Consider the following 6,552-nt stretch of genomic DNA (forward strand, 5'->3'; position numbering starts at 1 on the left):
TTTATGTTGTTGGTATTTGGTTGATAAAGATTTTGGCTCAGCCGAGTTTTGAACTCCGAAACTCCGATTTCTACTTTGATAATTCTAACTTATTTTTATTTTAATATCTCGATGAATCATGAATCTATGTTGGTCCACCACACGACAAGGCTTCTGTAAAAAAAAAAATTGGTTGATGAAGAAAAATTGATTGATAAAGAATTTGGTTGCCAATGAGTTTTGAATTCAGGTAGGTCATTGGTAATGATATCACCCAATAACCTCACTGTGAAAATTAGAAACATAAAAGATATTATTATTTACAAGGTAATGATTAAGTAAGTTTTATAGACACAAAGAGAGGTGTTTATATATCTATATTATAAGGGACAATGGTGTTTTTCTATATCGACGGTCATCCATAGTTCAAACATATAAAGGACGGTCCAGATGGATTCATGAAAAAACTAACATGGGATTTCCTTTTTGTGGAGATCTACATTTTGTGCTTATAAAAAACGACCTGGATTGCCCAACTAATATAAAGGACTGTAGAATCCAGCATTCCAGCCATGTGATCTACTCTATTTTCGGTTTCAAGTTTCCTTTTCGAGCAGAGGGGCGTTACGTTTAGGTAATTAATGAAAAATTAAGTCGATTCTTCTTGCTGTTTTTAAGTCCCTCGGTTGAAATCATTACAGCTGCTCGATTTTCTCTGCATCTCAAAGTTCTCTACTATATTTTGATACATATCTCAGCACCCAATCCTAAATCATGCAAATATTGTTTTTCTCCGTATTCAATCTCAACTTAAATTTGATTTATGAAACGCTCAACAACGAGTAAAACTGGGTTAGGGGTGATCCAATCTCAAATTGAATTTGATTTTTGAAAACAGAAGGTACTTCTCACATGAAAAGTTTTGTTAGAAGAATACGTTGGAGCCAAGGATTTCGGGTGCTTCATCGTTGAATTTTGAAGATCGGGTATTAGATTTTTGTACGAATGGTTGTAAAATTTTATATTTAATTTTCCTTTATGAGTTTATATATCTATATTATAAGGGACAATGGTGTTTTTCTATATCCACGGTCATCCATAGTTCAGACATATAAAGGACGGTCCAGATGGATTCATGAAAAAACTAATATGGGATTTCCTTTTTGTGGAGATCTACATTTTGTGTTATAAAGAACAGTCTGGATTGCCCAACTAATATAAAGGACTGTAGAATCCAGCATTCCAGCCATGTGATTTACTCTATTTTTCGTTTCAAGTTTCCTTTTCGAGCAGAGGGGCGTTACGCTTAGGTAATTAATGAAAAATTAAGTCTCATTTATGAATTTAAAATCCAAGGATTCTTCTTGTTGTTTTTAAGTCCCTCGGTTGAAATCATTACAGCTGCTCGATTTTCTCTGCATCTCAATGTTCTCTACTATATTTTGATACATATCTCAGCACCCAATCCTAAATCATGCAAATATTGTTTTTCTCCGTATTCAATCTCAACTTAAATTTGATTTATGAAACGCTCAACAACGAGTAAAACTGGTTAGGGGTGATCCAATCTCAAATTGACTTTGATTTTTGAAAACAGAAGGTACTTCCCACATGAAACGTTTTGTTAGAAGAATACGTTGGAGCCAAGGATTTCGGGTGCTTCATCGTTGAATTTTGAAGATCAGGTATTATATTTTTGACGAATGGTTGTAAATTTTTATATTTAATTTTCCTTTATGAGTTTATATATCTATATTATAAGAGACAATGGTGTTTTTCTATATCGACGGTCATCCATAGTTCAGACATATAAAGGACGGTCCAGATGGTTTCATGAAAAAACTAATATGGGATTTCCTTTTTGTGGAGATATACATTTTGTGCTTATAAAGAACGGTCTGGATTGCCCAACTAATATAAAGGACTGTATAATCCAGCATTCCAGCCATGTGATCTACTCTATTTTCTGTTTCAAGTTTCCTTTTCGAGTAGAAGGGCGTTACGCTTAGGTATTTAATGAAAAATTAAGTCTCATTTATGAATTTAAAATCCAAGGATTCTTCTTGCTGTTTTTAAGTCCCTCGGTTGAAATCATTACAGCTGCTCGATTTTTTCTGCATCTCAATGTTCTCTACTATATTTTGATACATATCTCAGCACCCAATCCCAAATCATGCAAATATTGTTTTTCTCCGTATTCAATCTCAACTTAAATTTGATTTATGAAACGCTCAACAACGAGTAAAACTGGGTTAGGGGTGATCCAATCTCAAATTGAATTTGATTTTTGAAAACAGAAGGTACTTCTCACATGAAACGTTTTGTTAGAAGAATACGTTGGAGCCAAGGATTTCGGGTGCTTCATCGTTGAATTTTGAAGATTAGGTATTAGATTTTTGTACGAATGGTTGTACATTTTTTTACTTAATTTTCCTTTATCAGTTTATATTAGTTGCTGAATTAATACTATCTTATTATTCGATTATGTTTTTCTGATGATCTCAATCTATAGTTTTTGTGTTATTGAGTTTTTTTTTTTAATTTTTTCTTGCTCAACTTTATTGAAAAATGCTGTCAATCATATCATTTGAGAATTATGGTTATGTTGTTGAAATCATTGTGGGTTTGAAATTTGATCATTGTTGCAGGTGCACTTTCAATCTGCGTATATATTTCAGCTGCATCAAATATGCGAAGTAATGGGTACCAATTTTCAATACTTTTTTCAATGTAATTACCAGTGACTGTGGAGGCTCATCAGAATCCACTAGCTGGTGAGATTCAATTACTTACCTTCCCTGTTGCTTATTCTTAATCTTTCTTACTTTTGTTTTTGCGTTGTAGGATAACTATTTTACGGTGGTATCGCGACATGACTACACACAAAAGAGATATACTAGCATCAATAATAAAGGGATTCCATTTTAGGATTTTGATATGTTTTTATAGGGGTCTTCCGAGATTGCATATGTTGCGCATGTTATTGCATTTGAAGCCAGTGAGTAACAAATCATTTTGGTTTCTTTAAGGTAATCTTATTATGAGTAATATAGGAAAAGCTCTTCAATTAAAATTTACCCAAATTTATCCAGTAGATTGGTTTTCTTTATCCCATTATTACAGTGGAAGAATTCTTTTATCAAAAGGCAACCATTATCGCCACCTATTGATGAAGAACAACAACATTAACAATCAGTCAGCATCTTCTTTATCTTCTTTGGCTGTTCAAGCAATCAACGCTTCTTTTGCACATTATGATTCTTCTTCTTATAATCTGCTACTTTTATTCAGTTCATAAAGAACCTACAAGGGCTAAGTTCCTCCAGCTAGACAGGTTGGTTAGGGGAGTTTTAGGTGGATTCATTGGAACCAGGATTGAATTGATTATAATGGTATATTTCAAAATGTTGCTCTACCGAGATTAGGAATAAATATTTAATAGATTACTATACATTGTTCTTAAGCCCCCATTTCTTGGCTTTCTACAGATTGCAATACGAACTCATAGATGAGAAAACAACACCAATTTTGGTACTAAGGTCGATAAACACCATGCATATATCAATATCAGGTAATTTAGTTTCTTTTATATTGGTTTGAATAATTTTTTGTTAGCATTTCATTTTGGTCGAAACTTTAATAGAAACAGTCAAGAAAATGAGTTTCATTCGGTAATCAGTAATGCTTAGAAAAATTCTTTTAATTTTGTGTAGATCAGTGTTATTTTTATTTTCATCAAGTACATTCTGTTTGGTCAAGGATTGGGTTCCAAAGCAGGCTGGCAAGGGCACATGCTCAGTATATTGTTCCGAGTAAGTTCATACTCCACATTCAATCTAAGTTTTTGGTGGTTAGTTTATTCATAAAAGCTCACCTATGAATGAGGTTTTGGGTAGCAGTTGTCAATTCAAATTAGTCAAACTACATAATTGTGTTAGCCAGCCCAAACTCATTTGGATATTTGTAATCGTTTTGTACTCCATTCAAATGTTGGATAACCCTATAATGTGGTTCCTTTAAGGTGCCTTTAATTGGTTCCTTTTACATATCTGCGTTTCTTAAGAACAAGGACGTAAGGTACGACTCTTATTCAGGTATTTACACTGGAGTTATACATACATTCGATGAAAGTTACCGATCAAATTGGTATCACTACAAAATGTATACGGATAGATTGATAAAATATCATATCTATATGCAGTATTGGAGACAGGGGACGTGAAGGACTTTCCAAATCTCGCCAATACCATCATTACTCCCACTGCCAGCACCTACCATGGCCGATACTTTATTGGCAAAAATGAGATTTAGAAAGTCAGATATTTTCTACTACAGGATTGTAGGGTCATGGACCATAAATGCATTAACTGAAATTACTTGAAGGAGAACAAGTTATTCACGGTTGCAGCCCAGTAGGGATCCCATTGCTCAGTTGGGATCTGAATTGATGGCCATAATTACGAAGCATAATCTACTTGCTTCTTTCCCGGCATGCCCTATCGCATGATCGTTCTCCTTTTTGGTGGCCCGGTTGATCGCGTGATTGCAGGGTCATGGGCCATCAGTCTTCGTTACCAAACATATATTTTTCTTTAAGACTTAACATGTCAAACGTTTCTAGCTTTGAATTGGTGCTAAATGTAGGTCAAATTGGAATTGTAACTTCAGTGACTTTTTTGAGTACCTTACCGTTGTTTTATGATTGGGAAGTTGCACAGGTATTACCTTTATCAGTTTTATATTTGTTGCATCCAACATCGGCCTGTGTTTAGGTTTATCTACACAAAAAAACTCCAAAATTTCAATGTAATAACTCAAAAAGTGAAGTTTTCAGAACGTCAACCGCCAACTGTTCGTCCGGTTAGAGGGAAAGTAAACTCCATAACATTTTGTTGATTTCTTTTTGATGTCATATTCTGGCAATTTGTACTCTGGTTGTGGTTTGCACTGTTGTTGATTGAGGTTTTAAAGAATTTATAATGACAATGGTGGAATCAGACACCCAAAATCCCAGAATGGAGTAGTGTTAACTGTTAATTTATAATTTCATTGAAAAACAGAATCAAGTCGAATATATCACGATGAATGTTGATTACAAATACATAAGTCACTGACGCACAACAACAACACGGCATTGGTCTAACTAATAGATCTTCTTTTGGTTTCTTCTTTTTGAGTTTTGTATTTCGCTACTAAGAATTCTAAACTAAATTGGATTAAACCCAAATTAGTACTTTAGATTTAGATGACACCCGTGAGTAAATTGAGTAAAGTGTGTTAATGTTGTTGATGAGGTTTTTCGATTTTCTGGGCATACTAAAAATTTAACATCTAAAGCGGGTGACATGTTCATATCCAGATTTCAACATTCCTAAACAATGCATCGTCACAATAATCACAATAACGGCACGGGTCATACCCTAGTATATCTTACAAATGGTTTTGTCCTGATCAGACGGTTTTGAATTTTCTTTTTTCCAGCAATCCACGGTTCTCATTACTTTCCAAATGAAGCAATGTGCCGGAGATAAATCCTGGATGAAAATGCACCCTTCTCCCGCTCCTTCATCCAACGTCCCAGATTCAATATTGAAATGTCTTCTCCTTTATTTCCATCCGTTACGCTATATGGTTTTATCCAGCTTTTCATCTTTAAAGGATGAATTCAATTAGCACCACCACGATTACCTTTGATTCAATGTTCAGACGTTACCAAAATACTCCAGCTTTTCATCTTTAAAGGATGAATTCAATTAGCACTACCATGATTACCTTTGATTCAATGTTCAGACGTTACCAAAATACAAGGTACCCATTAACTACACTGTTATCTCTGCTTTCAATCCTTTGAATTGTTCGACTATATAAACCTCTAAAAGTTATCTTGCGAGGGTTCCAGTGCTTTCAATCTCCCTTTTCTCTATCAAGAATAAGATTTGTTCATGTAAGTTGCTGTATTTTTGTAAATTTTCCAGGTACATCTCTCTGATTTTGATACTGTTGGTACTATCCTGTTAACCCATCTCTAAGTTTAGGGTTTGAAATTACCAGTTGATTTTGTTCTTAGTTTTTGGTTGGTTTAGTACATAATCACTGGAAAGTTGATTGAAAGTTATAATATCTTGAATGATTTTTTATTCATGGATTTCATACTGATCAGGAAGAAAAAAGGTCCTACGAAGTTATACCGTTTTTTTTTCTCAGGATCTGATGAACAGAAAGAAAGAAAGAATTGAAATCGAAGAGTTCGTGCGCCAATGTTAGTTGGTTAAACTATTTTAGTCGATCTGGAAAAGCTACTTATCCAAATGGGGCATGCATTTCTCATTGAGATAGTTAATCTTAATTGTCTCAAAGGAACTCTCCATTTTATCATACTTACTGCATCCGTTTTCGGTATCCCATCTTATTACTCAAACTTTTTTTTATAATGGATTTCTTAAAATATAAAGGGCCATATATAGATCAGTTTCATCCATGTATTTTGGGTACTTACTGCTGCTTTCCGGCTTTCTTAAGATAAGACTAACTCCATCGTGTTCCAAAGATATCATTATGAGGCACATATAACGG

The 6,552-nt window shown here is 34.1% G+C and overlaps 1 long non-coding RNA gene across 2 annotated transcripts; it reads left to right on the forward strand.

Annotated features, from left to right (window-relative positions):
- Positions 1 to 2,336: 2,336 nt before the first annotated feature.
- On the forward strand, positions 2,337 to 4,674 carry LOC113286043. 2 transcript variants are annotated; one of them, XR_003329074.1, is made up of 7 exons: positions 2,337 to 2,364; positions 2,628 to 2,753; positions 2,824 to 2,977; positions 3,271 to 3,371; positions 3,468 to 3,550; positions 3,693 to 3,791; positions 4,181 to 4,674. It is a non-coding gene; the product is annotated as an uncharacterized LOC113286043 (long non-coding RNA). The 2 variants fall into 2 exon arrangements; XR_003329073.1 differs by lacking the exon at positions 4,181 to 4,674 and having other exon boundaries at positions 3,693 to 3,872.
- Positions 4,675 to 6,552: the final 1,878 nt, after the last annotated feature.

The sequence above is a fragment of the Papaver somniferum genome, chromosome 6, assembly GCF_003573695.1.
Source record: "Papaver somniferum cultivar HN1 chromosome 6, ASM357369v1, whole genome shotgun sequence".
Taxonomy (NCBI): domain Eukaryota; kingdom Viridiplantae; phylum Streptophyta; class Magnoliopsida; order Ranunculales; family Papaveraceae; genus Papaver; species Papaver somniferum.